We start from the raw sequence: 17,635 nt of genomic DNA, 5'->3' as shown, positions 1-17,635 counted from the left end.
TTGTAATTTGATCAACCTCCAGAAAACGTGTAATGATTGTTTGTGGTGGAATTGTTTCAGGTGGAAACAGACTCAGTCAGGGCCCTTTACAAAAGGAGTCTAGAACTAGACTGCACACTGAAGGAGCTGGACTGTGAGCTGAGGAGGCTTCAAATTAAAAAATTAAATTGGAGATCAAACAGCTGGAAAAAACAGATCTCAGTATGTGAACTTTTTTTAACCAAGTAACCCTTTAGTATGAACACTATGAATGTTTATTAATGTAATTTTTCTTGGGCTCTTTTTTCCCCCCTAGCCACATGATGACCAATAAAACAGTTTGAGACATATCTGCAGTGTCAGTGTGCTTTTATTAAGTAAAATATTGTGTTGTGATTGCATCTCTGACAGCTGCGCCAGCTGAGTGGTCAAGTGTGATGGGGTCAATTTCATCAGGGAGAAGCTGGTTTTGTGGTGGGACTAGCTCCTTTCTGATAGTGGCTTTATTATGCAGAATGGCACATGCAGCCACTATCTGTGATGCCCGCTCTGGTGACACTCTTAAACGCCTAAGGCAGTTGAAACGTGCCTTTAGGATGCCAAAGGTCATCTCAATCTTGACCCTGGTTTTACTGAGGGCCACATCGAAGCGGTTTTGTGGCCCTGTCTGAGGGTCAGGATAGGGGGTTAGCAAAAACCTCTGGCATGCATAACCTCGATCTCCAACCAAACAGGCCATCAAAAAAGCCCTGTCATAGAACAGAAAAGGGGAAAATTGTGTAAGTTTTGCTATTAAAATTAAAACTTTAAAGTGTACTGTACCAAATTTAACTTGCCTTCCTCAAAGCACTGACACAAAATAGACTCACGGAAAATCCGTGAGTCATGCACAGACCCAGGCCATTTGGCATCCAAACTTGTGATCATGCATTCATGATCCCAAGTAATCTGCAGATGAAATGTACAGTAAATAATTGCCCTATCTGTTAGTTACCATTTATTTAAAGATTGATCTCAATACAAAAAAAAAAATAATTTCACATAGGCTATATAGTAGCCCTACCCGAACATTAAGGCTGTGAAAGGACTTTCTGTTCACATAATCTGCCTCATGTTCTCCGAGAGCTGTGGAGATTGCAACATGTGTGCAGTCTATTGCTCCTATGACTCTAGGGAATCCTATCATAGGAATTAAAAATATATATTTAAAATCATTCTTAACAGGTAGCTATTGCAGACTACTGTATTATAGATTTCTAAGTGTGAAATATGCTTTTTTGAAGACTAAGAAAAATGAGTGTGAAATGTAAAATTTGTTCATGTGATGTCACCCTATCAAGATATCTTACCGACAATTTTATAAAAGCCCTCTTTTATGGACATGGTCGATAAATGTCCAGGGAACACAATGAAGCAGTTTATGCACCGCTGCAGAGCAAGGACCACCTTACGAATGGTTCGACAGACCGTGTTTTTCCCTAGATTCTCTGCATCCCCGACCGCATACAAGTATGTACCACTTGCAAAAAAATGCAACGCAATACATACCATTTGCGGTACAGCAAGGGCATGGCTTCGACGAGTCACATTTGTTATGTGCGGCTCAAGAAGTTAACAAAGATAAGACATTCCTTCCGCGGAAAATCTGTATCTTTCATACAAGTAAGTATCAGGAAAGTCTAATGGATTTTGTCTGTCCCTAAAAACTCTTTCTCTACGAAGTGCTCGTCTAACAATTTGCGCGGAGATGTCCACAGGATTTGGGAGAAAAGGTGAAGCCATTGCAACAGTGAACAGACGCTGGGAATTAGTTACGTCACCTATAAGTTTCTTTGCTCACAGCTGATTGGTCAAACTTCAGTCTGAGATCTTGAATCCAGAACATAACCTGCCCCGGAGCAGGTTAGCCGTGCAGCGTAAGATACCATGTTTTAGGTACTAATTTCATAGTACCTAAAACCCAGGGTTGGCGGAATCTAAGCTGAAACATAGCTGGCTAGCCACCTAATCCGGCTTCATGGTACATGCCCCAGCACATGAGACTCAGTTGTATTTTATAATTACTGCTTGGGAACATCCCCTCACGCAACTATCATTACCCCAATTATCATAAATTTCCCTGTGCACCAATTAACAATATGGGAGGGCAGTGCTGCATGTATTTTAAGTGTTATAATTAAACCAGGCTCTTTTGTTAATTAGCCTGTTCTGACTCTTTGCTTTTTATGTTACTAGTCTACTCATTACCAGAGTAATTTAATTCAATTAGCACCTCAATTTGATGAACAGTCATGTTCTTATGTTGTAAGTCTTGTTGGAGAGGCATGGCATGATTAGCAAAGACAAACATGGCATGCAAATCGTGGATGCCTGCTAGAGGATGAATTGAGCTATGGAGTCGAGCCAGATCACCCAAGCTAAGAGCAAGATACAATAATATACACAAACATACACAAAAGAGGCCACTTCCTGAAATACAAATGGCTTACTGACAAATGTCATTGATAAAATGTTTAAATTTATATGAAAGGAAATGGGTGAAAAAAGTGTTTCAGACACCATAACTTATTTTAAATTGCACCATGTTTAATTACTTTGTTGCGGTTAACTTAAATGAATTTATAACAAAGGAAATTCTGTCATTAACTAATCTTAACATTAACGTTATTATTTCAACACGGGATCATTGGAAAAACATGTGGCAACTTTTGTGTACAATTAAATAACATTGTTTTTTGCATGTTTTGCGACACTTTCAAAGTGAAGCATGTTCAGTTTTTACTGAAACAAATTAACTTGAATCTGACAACATTTTATTGCACTGGTTGTTGTATGTATCACGGCAGTTTAGAAACTAAATGTCCACTGAGTGGCGGTTAAAGGTTAATGCTCTATTGCAGTGGCTCTCTCCTAACGAGCAGTTCAATAAGGAAGACATTCAAAATATGCAGAGCCCTGGACTGGAAACAACCATGTAATTTTAGCTTGCTTCCATAAGTGTTTGAGCTCTTTAATCTTGGCTCATGTTTCACAGGACTAGTACCCAAGCACTCTGCATTGAAAGTGTATCTGGCGATATTTTATTACTAGAACTTCTTGAAAACCCAAACCTATGAAGCTGTTTTTGGGATGAAAACATTGCAATGTATTAGTTTACAAACCATGCAATATAGTAAAAAATATATATTTTTCCTTCATAACATCGTATTTATCAATCTTTCATCTATAAGGCTTTATTAATATCATCTACCCCTATAATAATTTGAAGGTATAAAATATTGGTGTTTTACTGCCTTTTAGTGCTTCTTTTAGCTGGACACTGCAGTGAATTGTATGTATATTTTTGGAGTTTATCAAAAATGTAAGTTGAAGCATGTTGCTTTAATTCACAGCTCTCTGGAAAACTTAATTATGATCCATTACGGCATTCTAAGGTGTGTTTTAACAACATCATCAATTGCAACTCTGAATAACAGCGGGCAATTGATGTCAAATAGACATCAAATTGATGTCAAAGAATTGGTTAAAAATGCAAATCAAATCGATGTCAAAACTTGACATTAAATTGACGTCAAGTTTTGACATTCATTTGATTTGCATTTTTTTTTTTTTTTTTTTTTAACACATTGTCCTATTCTAGACCACAATAATAATGACAAAACAGTATTAAATGCAAGACGTTTTTTATTAAATCCACTGGTTTATATCAGAATTTTTTATATAAATTTTTATCTGATATAAATCTTAATTGATGAACAATTGCATTTTGTCATTTCATCACGACAGACATGTAGTTATTGACTGTAAAATGAAGCCGGGGCACTTCAGTATTTATAGTACTGTTACCCAGAGCTCTGAACCAGTTCAAGGAACGAAAACGATAACCGGAAACAAATGAAATTTTGACAGAAACGAAATCACATTTGATAGTTCTGAACAGAATCGAAAATTTGAAATGGCCATTAACTGATTAATAATGTTATTTTATCGTTCCATTTAATATTTGAAATTTGCTGTCAACCAATCACGAATTCCAGTAGTATGGCATATGCAAATGTGACGCTGAAGCCAGCTAGTGAAATGTCCACTCAGCTGTGAACTCATCATAGGCAAGTCTCAATGGCAATGCACCGTCCTTAGAGTAGAGGTCTTCACAGTGCACCCGAGACCCGTCGACCCGGGACCCGTACGGGTTCGGGTCTATATTTTAAATGATCAGCTGGGTCCAGGTCGGGTCCGAATCTATTACTTCGGGTCCCGGGTCTATTTAACATTGTGTGTAATACGTGCGATCGGAGTCATCGGACTCGGAGAACACCCAGCCATGATCAGACACTGCTTGTTTCTTGTAACTTGCAACTTGTAAAATTAGGAAAAGAAAAGTGTGAGCCAAAAAAAGAAAGAAAAGGCGTCTCTCTGCCGTTAGAAGCAGAGTGCGCAGACTCAGTTAATGCAAGGGCATGCACGGTAATAATGCTTGCAGACTTGACACACTCATATTTAATATTTCAAATCAGCAACAAGATCTGAGGTGAACTGTCTCATGAATGTTTTCGATGACGCTCAGATTACGTTAAAAAGCATATTTCAGGTTGATCCGGCTAGCACGCATGTGCAGTCTCTCGAGCGTGTGTCATGTTTCTATGGCAACCAGTGAGGGACAAACCGCGCTTTACATTTTCTACCATTTTTATAATAATATAAATAAACAATTTAATCTCAAAGTTTTAGTGGTCAGATTCAGATTCAGACTCGACGCAGACCAGAGAGCACAGAGATGATGGCAAATAAATAAGGTCAGCGGCCATGGTATTGCACCAGTGGCGGAGCCAGGAATTCTTCATAGGGATGGCCAGGCAGGGGCCAGTAGTTACTTTGGGGTGGCACAAACAACATAATTTTGCAAACAAACATGCCACTTATCCAACCTTAAAATACTTTTTTAAGTATTGTATGTGCCCAAATCACAATGATGTATAATGTACAATAGCTAGCCTACAATGGCATTTTTTTTATTAAAGTTTACCAAAATCCTGAGCGTCATAATCTTACTCACCCTCAAGTTATTTAATAAAATTAAACTTAGGAAATTCACTTTGAAAACAGAATACATATCTCCCAATGATAATGAAAAGTTTAAAAAGGACAAGAAATTATTTACTGAAGTGAATTTTATTTCAAGTGCAAACTATGAAAATTCAGCAAACTTACAAGCTGTAAAATATGATAAGAGCGCAACGGTTATTCACATCCATCTAACCTTAGCGTGTTTACATAGAAAAGTAACATTATTGTATATAAAATCAACTTAGAAGCTAGTAATTATATTGGTATATTGAATCACATTAAATGTTTCATGATTAAAACATACATTTATATATTCAGAGATAAATAAACATAGTTTTGAGCATCCGAGTCAGCTAATATATGAAGCTAGCTAAGTTAACTGCTCCCTACGTTACCTGTTTGTTACACAGGACAATGATAAAACTTCAGACACAAATACCGTATTTTTCGGACTAAAAGTCACACCTAAGTATAAGTCGCATCAGTCCAAAAATACGTCATGATGAGGAAAAAAACATATATAAGTCGCTGAACGCTCTATTCAGATTCTAATGTTTCACTGAAGCGTGCGGCTTGAATACGCCCACACAGAAGAAAAAGCAGCGTAACTCACCTGAAAAGATGTTTGTGTGCTCAAACACGAGTTGAACCAGGCACAAAAGTGAAGCTTCACTCCTCGTGTCTTTCAGTCCTCGACTTTTTACAAATGCTGGAAAGAAACGCATGCAATGGAAACTCTCGCGATAGCGCATTTGCCTGTAAGTGACAAGTGATTCAACTGTCGCGATAGTTTCGGAGTCCGAACGTAATTGTTTTGCCATGATCGATCAAGGTCATTTTGATCAAAATCTAAGAAACTATTATTATTTATAATAGATCGCAATTACGATCGGGGTGGCCAGTGGGGTGGACGTGATTATTTCCATGGTGGTCATGGCCACCCCTGGACACCCACTAGCTCCGCCCCTGCATTGCACGAGCGATCGTTATTCTAGTTCAAAAGGGCAAACAGTAGAAGTTATTATGCGAGTTAACTCGAGTCAGAATGTACATGTGCACAGTTGCATTTGTCATTTGTCACCTTGACATCAAGCGAACTTTTGAAGCTGAAATAATGACTGGATTAAGCTCGGACTTGGAATAACGAGAGGAATAACATGGATAACTTTCTTGTTGGAGGATTGTAATGCATCACAGACATTCAGGCACAAGGAAGAGAAACTACGGCTCCTTAAATTTAGGTAAGACAGAAAGTTGTATTTTTCGCAAAAGGTTTATTGACTTAATAATAGCAATTTAAGGTGGGATATGTGACAATCGGGTCCAGTTGGGTCTGTCTTCCCGGCGGGTTCGGGTTCAGCTTTCAAATAATAGACGGATCCGAGTCGGGTCTGGGTAGGCATTTCTCAGATCTACACGGGTCCGGGTCCAGCTTTTGAAATAATAGACGTTCCGGGTCAGTTCGGTGTAGTACATTACGGGTCTCTTTCGGGTTCGGGCACAAATTTTTGGACCCGTGAAGACCTCTACCTTAGAGTTTATCTAAGGATAGTGTGAGATGAGTTCAACAGATCAAGCCCACCTACAGCGCTTCTGTGAATGGAGAAAACAGAAAAACTAACCCACAAGCTTACATAAAAAGGAATGTAGGCATATACAAATGTATTTCACTTAATTCATATTGACAGATTAACTAAACGAAAGAAAAAATGTGCTAAATTACGGTTCATTGTGAAACGTTCCAAGAGAGTAGTTTTCTTTATTTTGCAAAAGCTTTACAGTTTTAATTATTTTGTAAAAACTTGACAGCTTTGAATAATGTTTTCTGTATAACCAGCAGCTTTGGTGTGATCTTATGCGTGCACACAACAAAATTTTGGTATATTGAAGCCTGTTAATTATCAATATAAAATGCAGTTAAAGAAACAAATAAAAAGTTACACTGCTCCGTTGTACAAATTGTTGCGTTAAGCGTGACTGGGCCTCACTGTGCTTGATTAAAAAAACAATTAAAATACTTTAAAGATATCTCTAAAGTGTATATATATATATATATATATATATATATATATATATATATATATACACTATACACACAGTACAGCCCAAAAGTTTGGACACACCTTCTCATTCAAAGAGTTTTCTTTATTTTCATGACTATGAAAATTGTAGATTCACACTGAAGGCATCACAACTATGAATTAACACATGTGGAATTATATACATAACAAAAAAGTGTGAAACAACTGAAAATATGTCATATTCTAGGTTCTTCAAAGTAGCCAAATTTGCTTTGATTACTGCTTTGCACACTCTTGGCATTCTCTTGATGAGCTTCAAGAGGTAGTCACCTGAAATGGTCTTCCAACAGTCTTGAAGGAGTTCCCAGAGAGATGCTTAGCACTTGTTGGCCCTTTTGCCTTCTGTCTGCGGTCCAGCTCACCCCTAAACCATCTCGATTGGGTTCAGGTCAGGTGACTGTGGAGGCCAGGTCATCTGGCGCAGCACCCCTTCACTCTCCTTCTTGGTCAAATAGCCCTTGATGCCTTCAGTGTGACTCGGAACGGTATCAGAAGAGCACAAGAAGAGAAACGTTAAAATATCTTTTTTTTTAAGCCCTCCTGTGATCTGTATATTGTTTCTGTGTTCATCTCCTTGACAGGATGATTGTTGTGTATGTTTTAATGGCTTAAGATGATATAAACTGGTAAAATTTAATAATTTTAACTCGAATCTATACGGTTAAAAAAAGATAGAAAGAAAAAAAATGGTGCCAAACAGTTAGAATAAATGAAAATAATGGTTAAAGATGATTTTAGTCAATGATTATCAGAAGCTGCTACCAAACAAAAACGGTAAAATTAAGGATAAATATTTTAATGAAGTTGGCTTGAGAAAGCCAACTTACTGAAATCCTATTTAAACTTATTATTAAGTTGGCTTGAGAAAGCCAACTTACTGAAATCCTATTTAAACTTATTATTAAGTTGGCTTGAGAAAGCCAACTTACTGAAATCCTATTTAAACTTCTTCTTCTTCTTCTTCTTCTTCTTCTTCTTCTTCTTCTTCTTCTTCTTGGTGTGCTATATCTTTTCAGACTGGTTTGAGTTACGGTTTTCTTAAAAATTAATATAAAAAATTATAAAAATCCCATAGACTTTCATTGACAGGATGTTCAGATGACCCAAGCTCCAAATCCCATTAGACTCAATCAAGCTTTGATGCTAATCAATTTAAACTCATTCAAACTCATCTAATCTATCTATCTATCTATCTATCTATCTATCTATCTATCTATCTATCTATCTATCTATCATTCTGACTATTTCTATCTATCTATCTATCTATCTATCTATCTATCTATCTATCTATCTATCTATCTTCAAACCTTTTCTATCTATCTATCTATCTATCTATCTATCTATCTATCTATCTATCTATCTATCATTCTGACTATTTCTATCTATCTATCTATCTATCTATCTATCTATCTGACTATTTCTATCTATCTATCTATCTATCTTCAAACCTTTTCTATCTATCTATCTATCTATCTATCTATCTATCTATCTATCTATCTATCTTCAAACCTTATCTATCTATGGTACAATCAGTAAATCATACTTGAACATGGTAAATCGTGGTATACTATAGTAAATCATGGTAAACTATGGTAAATCGTGGTAAATCATGGTAAACTATGGTAAATCATGGTAAACTATGCTAAATCATGCTAGAATCAGTAAATCATACTTGAACATGGTAAATCGTGGTATACTATAGTAAATCATGGTAAACTATGGTAAATCGTGGTAAATCATGGTAAACTATGGTAAATCATGGTAAACTATGCTAAATCATGCTAGAATCAGTAAATCATACTTGAACATGGTAAATCGTGGTATACTATAGTAAATCATGGTAAACTATGGTAAATTGTGGTAAATCATGGTAAACTATGGTAAATCGTGGTAAATCATGGTAAACTATGGTAAATCATGGTAAACTATGGTAAATCATGGTAAACTATGGTAAATCATGCTAGAATCAATAAATCATACTTGAACATGATAAATCGTGGTATACTATAGTAAATCATGGTGAACTATGCTAAATCGTGGTAAATCATGGTAAACTATGGTAAATCATGGTAAACTATGGTAAATCATGCTAGAATCAGTAAATCATACTTGAACATGGTAAATCATGGTATACTTTAGTAAATCATGGTAAACTATGGTAAATCGTGGTAAATCATGGTAAACTATGGTAAATCATGGTAAACTATGATAAATCATGCTAGAATCAGTAAATCATACTTGAACATGGTAAATCATGGTATACTATCGTAAATCATGGTAAACTATGGTAAATCGTGGTAAATAATGGTAAACTATGGTAAATCATGGTAAACTATGGTAAATCATGCTAGAATCAGTAAATCATACTTGAACATGGTAAATCATGGTATACTCTAGTAAATCATGGTAAACTATGGTAAATCGTGGTAAATCATGGTAAACCATGCTAGCAACATGGTAAAAAAATTCTAGCATCATGCTAGCAACATAATAATCATGCTAGCATGGTAAACTATGGTAGATCATGGTAAACTATGGTAAATCATGGTAAACTGGTAAATCATGGCAAACTATGGTAAATCATGATAAACTATAGTAAATCATGGTAAACTATGGTAAATCATGCTAGAATCAATAAATCATACTTGAACATGGTAAATCATGGTATACTATAGTAAATCATGGTAAACTATGGTAAATCATGGTAAACTATGGCAAATCGTGGTATACTATAGTAAATCTTGGTAAACTATAGTAAACCGTGGTAAATCATAGTAAACTATGGTAAATCATGCTAGAATCAATAAATCATACTTGAACATGGTAAATCATAGGATACTATAGTAAATCATGGTAAACTATGGTAAATCGTGGTAAACTTTGGTAAATCATGGTAAACCATGCTAGCAACATGGTAAAAATAATTCTAGCATCATGCTAGCAACATGCTAATCATTCTAGCAACTTGCTAGTCGCATGCCAGTCATGCTAGAAACAAGCTAGTAACATGCTAATCATGCTAAAATCATGCTAGCAACATGCTAGTCATGCTAGAAACATGCTAGCAACATGCTAATCATAGTATAAACATGCTAGCAACATGCTAGTCGAATGCTAGTCATGCTAGAAACAGGCTAACAATATGTTAATCATGCTAGAAACATGCTAGCAACATGCTAATCATACTAAAATCAAACTAGCAACTTGTTAGTCGCATGTTAGTCATGCTAGAAACAAGATAACAACATGCTAATCATATTAAAATCATGCTAGCAACATGCTAGTCGCATGCTAGTCATGCTAGAAACATGATAGCAACATGCTAATCATGCTAGCAAAAAAGCTAGTCGCATGCTAATCATGATAGAAACATGTTAACAACATGGTAGTCGCATGCTAGAAACATGCTAGCAACATGCTAATTATGCTAGAAACATGCTTGTCACATGCTAATCATGCTAATACATGTTAGTAACATGTTAATCATGTTAAAATCATGTTAGTGGCATGCTAATCATGCTAGAAACATGGCAGCGACATGCTAGCAACATGATAATCATGCTAGCGACATGCTAGCAACATGCTAATGCTACAATCATGCTAGCTACATGCTAGTCGCATGCTAGTCATGCTAGAAACATGCTAGCAACATACTAATCATGCTAGAATCATGCCAGCAACATGCTAATCATGCTAGCAACATGTTAGCAACATGCTTATCATGCTAATCATGCTTAAATCATGCTAGCAACATGCTAGTCGCATGCTAGTCATGCTAGAAACATCCTAGCAATATATTAATCATGTTAACAACATGCTAGTCGCATGCTAGTAATGCTAGAAACTTGCTAATCATGCTAGAAACACGCTAGCAACATGTTAATGGCATGCTAATCATGGTAGAAACATGGCAGCGACATGTTAGCAACATGATAATCATGCTAGAGACATGCTAGTGACATGCTAGCAACATGCTAATCATGCTAAAATCATGCTAACAACATGCTAGTCGCATGCTAGTCATGCTAGAAAAATGTTACCAACATGTTAATCATGCTAAAATCATGCTAGCAACATGCTAGTCGCATGCTAGTCATGCTAGAAACATCCTATCAACATGCTAATTATGTTAGCAACATGCTAGTCGCATGCTAGTAATGCTAGAAACATGTTAATCATGATAGAAACATGCTAGCAACATGCCAATCATGGTAGAGCCATGCTAACGACATGCGAGCAACATGCTAATCATGCTTAAATCATGCTAACAACATGCTAGTCGCATGCTAGTCATGCTAGAAACATCCTAGCAACATGCTAATTATGTTAGCAACATGCTAGTCACATGTTAGTAATGCTAGAAACATGCTAATCATGCTAGAAACATGTTAGCAACATGCTAATCATGGTAAAATCATAATAGCAACATGCTAGTCGCATGCTAATCATGTTAGAAACATGCTAATAACATGCTAATCATGCTAGCAACATGCTAATCATGCTAGAAACATGCTAGCGACATGTTAGCAACATGTTAAGCATGCTAGAAACATGCTAGTCGCATGCTAGAAACATGCTAGCAACATGCTAATCATGCTAGAAACATGCTAGCAACATGCTAGTCGCATGCTAATCATGCAAGAATCATGCTAGCATCATGCTAATCTTGCTAAAATCATGCTAGCAACATGCTAGTCACATGCAAGTCACATGCTAGCAAAATGCTAATCATGCTAAAATCATGCTAACAACATGCTAGTCGCATGGTAGTCATGCTAGAAACATGACAACAACATGCTAATCATGCTATCAACATGCTAGTCGCATGCTAGTCTTGCTAAAAACATGCTAGCAATATGCTAGCAACATGCTAATCATGTTAGATACATGGTAGCGACATGCTAGCAAACATTCTAATCATTCTATAAACATGCTAGCAACATGCTAGCAACATGCTAATCATGCTAGAAACATGCTATCAACATGCTAATTGTGCTTGAAACATGCTAGCAACATGCTAATCATACTAAAATTATGCTAACAACATGCTAGTCGCATGCTAGTCATGCTAGCAACATGCTAGCAACAAGCTAATCATGGTAAAATCATGCTAGCAACATGCTAATCACATGCTTGTCATGCTAGAAACATGTTAGCAACATGCTAGTCGCATGCTAATCATGCTAGAAACATGCTAACAACATGTTAATCATGGTAAAATCATGCTAGCAACATGCTAGTCGCATGCTAATCATGTTAGAAACATGCTAACAACATGCTAATCATGCTAGCAACATGCTAATCATGGTATAATAATGCTAGCAACATGTTAGTCGCATGCTAATCATGTAAAAATCATGCTAGCAAAACATGCTAGTTGCATGCTAGTCATGTTAGAAACATGCTAACAACATGCTAATCATGCTAAAATCGTGCTAGCAACATGCTAATCATGGTATAATAATGCTAGCAACATGTTAGTCGCATGCTAATCATGTTAGAAACATGTTAACAACATGCTAATCATGCTAAAATCATGCTAACAACATGCTAGTCGCATGCTAGTCATGCTAGCAACATGCTAACAACATGCTAATCATGCTAAAATCATGCTAGCAACATGCTAATCATGGTATAATAATGCTAGCAACATGTTAGTCGCATGCTAATCATGTTAGAATCATGCTAACAACATGCTAGTCGCATGCTAGTCATGTTAGAAACAGCGGCATGCTAATCATGCTAAAATCATGTTAACAATGTGCTAGTCAAATGCTAATCATGCTAGAAACATGCTAGCAACATGCTAGTCATGCCAGAAACATGGTAGCGACATGCTAGTCATGTTAACAACATGCTAGTAACTTGTTAATCATGCTTGAAACATGTTAGTCGCATGCATTCTTTCTGTCAAACTAATCTATCTATCATTCTTTCTTTTGAACTAATCTATATAATTCTTTCTAACTAATCTTTCTGTCATTCTTTCTAACTAATATATCTTTCTTTCTTTCGATCTATCTATCTATCTTCAAACCTTATCTATCTATCTATCTATCTATCTATCTATCTATCTATCTATCTATCTATCTATCTATCTTCAAACCTTATATATCATCTATCTATCTATCTATCTATCTATCTATCTATCTATCTATCTATCTATCAAACCTTTTATATCTATCTATCTATCTATCTATCTATCTATCTATCTATCTATCTATCTATCTATCTATCTATCTCTTCAAACCTTTTCTATCTATCTATCTATCTATCTATCTATCTATCTATCTATCTATCTATCTATCTATCTATCTATCTATCTCTTCAAACCTTTTCTATCTATCTATCTATCTATCTATCTATCTATCTATCTATCTATCTATCCTAATATGCTAATCATGCTAGCAACATGCTAGTCTCATGCTAATCATGCTAGAAACATGTTAGCAACATGCTAGTCATATGCTAATCATGCTAGAAAAATGCTAGAAACATGCTAGCATCATGCTAAAATCATGCTAGCAACATGCTAGTCGCATGCTAGAAACATGCTAACAACATGCTAATCATGTTAGCAACATACTAGCAACACGCTAGTCGCATGCTAGTCATGCTAGAAACATGCTAACAACATGCTAATCATGCTATAAACATGCTAGCAACATGCTAATCATAACAAAAATCATGCTACCAACATGCTAGTCACATGCTAGTCATGCTAGAAACATGCTAACAACATGTTAATCATGCTAAAATCATGCTAGCAACATGCTAACAACATGTTAATCATGCTAGAAACATGTTATTCGCATTCTAATCATGCTAGAAACATGCTAGCAACATGTTAATCATGCTAAATTAATGCTAGCAATATGTTAGCAACATGCTAATCATGCTAAAATCATGCTAGCAACATGTTAGTCACATGCTAATCATGCTAGAAACATGCTAGCGACATGCTAGCAACATGCTAATCATGTTAGGGACATGCTATGGACATGCTAGCAACATGCTAATCATACTAAAATCATGCTAGCAACATGCTAGTCGCATGCTAGTCATGCTAGAAACATGCTAGCAACATGCTAGTCACATGCTAATAATGCTAGAAACATGCTAGCATCATGCTAATCATGCTAAAATCATGCTAACAACATGTTTGTCACATGCCTATCATGCTAGAAACAAGCTAGCGACATGTTAGCAACATGCTAATAATGCTAGGGACATGCTAGCAACATGCTAATCATGATAAAATCATGCTAGCAACATGCTAATCATGCTAGAAACATGCTAGTCGCATGCTAGTCATGCTAGAAACATGCTAGCAACATGCTAGTCACATGCTAATAATGCTAAAATCATGCTAGCATCATGCTAATAATGCTAAAATCATGCTAACAACATGTTAATCACATGCTAATCATGCTAGTAACATGCTAGTGACATGTTAACAACATGCTAATCATGCTAATCATGCTAGAAACATGTTAGCAACATGCTAATCATGCTAAAATCATGTTAGCAACATGTTAGTCACATGCTAATTATGCTAGAAACATGCTAGCGACATGCTAGCAACATGCTAATCATGCTAAAATCATGCTAGCAACATGCTAGTCTCATGCTAATCATGCTAGAAACATGTTAGCAACATGCTAATCATGCTAGAAACATGCTAATCGCATGCTAGTCATGCTAGAAACATGCTAGCAAAATGCTAGTCGCATGTTAATCATGCTAGAAACATGCTATAAACTTGTTAGCAACATGTTAATCATTCTAAAATCATGCAAACAACATGCTATTCGCATGTTAGAAACATGCTAGCAACATGCTAATCATGTTAACAACATGCTAGTCATGTTAGAAAAATGCTAATCATGGTAATATCATGCTAGCAACATGCTAGTCGCATGGTAATCATGTTAGAAACATGCTAACAACAGGATAATCATGCTAAAATCATGCTAGAAACATGCTAGTCGCATGCTATGCATGCTAGAAACATGCTAGCGACATGCTAGCAATATGCTAATCATGCTAGAAACATGCTAGCAACATGCTAATCATGGTAAAATCATAATAGTAACATGCTAGTAGCATGCTAATCATGTTAGAAACATGATAAAAACATGCTAATCATGCTAAAATCATGCTAGCAACATGTAAGTCGCATGCTAGCAACATGCTAATCATGCTAGAAACATGCTAGCGACATGCTAGCAATATGCTAATCATGCTAGAAACATGCTAGCAACATGCTAATCATGGTACAATCATGCTAGCAACATGCTAGTCGCATGCTCATCATGTTAGAAACATGCTAACAACATGATAATCATGCTAAAATCATGCTAGAAACATGCTAGTCGCATGCTATGCATGCTAGCAACATGCTAATCATGCTAGAAACATGCTAGCAAAATGCTAATCATGCTAGAAACATGCTAGCGATATGCTAGCAATATGCTAATCATGGTAAAATCATGCTAACAACATGCTAGTCGCATGCTAATCATGTTAGAAACATGCTAACAACATGCTAATCATGCTAAAATCATGCTAGCAATATGCAAGTCGCATGCAAGTCATGCTAGCAAACATGCTAATCATGCTTGAAACATGCTAGCGACATGCTAGCAATATGCTAATCATGCTAGAAACATGCTAGCAACATGCTAATCATGGTAAAATCATGCTAGCAACATGCTAGTCGCATGCTAATCATGTTAAAAACCTGCTAACAACATGCTACTCATGCTAAAATAATGCTAGAAACATGCTAGTCGCATGCTAGTCATGCTAGCAACATGCAAATCATGCTAGAAACATGCTAGCGACATGCTAGCAATATGCTAATCATGCTAGACACATGCTAACGACATGATAACAATATGCTAATCATGCTAACAACATGGTAGTTGCATGCTAATCATGCAATAAACATGCTAGCAACATGCTATTCGCATGCTAATCATGCTAGCAATATGCTAGCAACATGCTAGTCGCATGCTAATCATGCTAGAAACATGTTAACAACATGCTAGCAACATGTTAATCATGTTAGAAACATGCTAGCAACATGCTAATCATGCTAGAAACATGCTAGCAACATGGTAATTATGCTAGAAACATGCTAGCAACATGCTGGTCGCATGCTAATTATGCAAGAAACATGTTAGCATCATGCTAATCTTGCTAAAATCATGCTAGCAACATGCTAGTCACATGCTAGTCACATGCTAGCAACATGTTAATCAGGCTAAGATCATGATAACAACATGCTAGTCGCATGCTAGTCATGCTAGAAACATGACAACAACATGATAATAATGCTATCAACATGCTAGTCGCATGCTAGTCACATGCTAGCAACATGTTAATCATGCTAAAATCATGATAACAACATGCTAGTCGCATGCTAGTCATGCTAGAAACATGACAACAACATGCTAATAATGCTATCAACATGCTAGTCGCATGCTAGTCATGCTAAAAACATGCTAGCAACATGCTAGCAACATGCTAATCATGTTAGATACATGGTAGCGACATGCTAGCAAACATTCTAATCATTCTAGAAACATGCTAGCAACATGCTACCAACATGCTAATCATGCTAGAAACATGCTAGTCGCATGCTAGTCATGTTAGAAACATGTTAACAACATGCTAATCATGCTAAAATCATGCTAACAACATGTTAGTCGCATGCTAATCATGCTATAAACATTCTAGCAACATGCTAATCATGCTAGTCGAATGGTAATCATGCTAGAAACATGATAGCAACATGCTAATCATGCTAAAATCATGCTAGCAACATGCTAGCCGCATGCTAATCATGCTACAAACATTCTAGCAACATGCTAATCATGCTAGTCGAATGCTAATCATGCTAGAAACACACTAGCAACATTCTAATCATGCTAGAGACATGCTAGCGACATGCTAATCATGCTAAAATCATGTTAGCAACATGCTAGTCGCATGCTAACCATGCTAGAAACATGCTAACAACATGCTAATCATGCTAGAAACATGTTAACAACGTGCTAGTCAAATGCTAATCATGCTAGAAACATGCTAGCAACATGCTAGTCATGCCAGAAACATGGTAGCGACATGCTAGTCATGCTAACAACATGCTAGTAACTTGTTAATCATGCTAGAAACATGTTAGTCGCATGCATTCTTTCTGTCAAACTAATCTATCTATCATTCTTTCTTTTGAACTAATCTATATAATTCTTTCTAACTAATCTTTCTGTCATTCTTTCTAACTAATATATCTTTCTTTCTTTCAACTAATCTATCAATCTAACTTTAAACTATAAACTTCTAACTTCTTTAAACTTCTTCAAACTTTCTGGTCAGGCTTTCTCAAGCCAACTTAAAGTTTGTCTCAACAAACTTTTTTTTCTAGTTCTTCTTCTTATTATTTTTCTGGCCGCAAAAATTTTGGACACTAACTCCTCCTAGACCGTTCAAGCTACATACTC

General features: G+C 36.3%; 1 pseudogene; it reads right to left on the bottom strand.

Moving 5' to 3' along the window:
• Positions 1-352: 352 nt before the first annotated feature.
• On the bottom strand, positions 353-1,974 carry LOC132114291 (putative nuclease HARBI1; annotated as a pseudogene).
• Positions 1,975-17,635: the final 15,661 nt, after the last annotated feature.

Source organism: Carassius carassius, chromosome 33 (assembly GCF_963082965.1).
Source record: "Carassius carassius chromosome 33, fCarCar2.1, whole genome shotgun sequence".
Taxonomy (NCBI): Eukaryota; Metazoa; Chordata; class Actinopteri; order Cypriniformes; family Cyprinidae; genus Carassius; species Carassius carassius.
The sequence above is the reverse complement of the archived record's forward strand: the minus strand, read 5'-3'. Positions and strand labels throughout refer to the sequence as shown.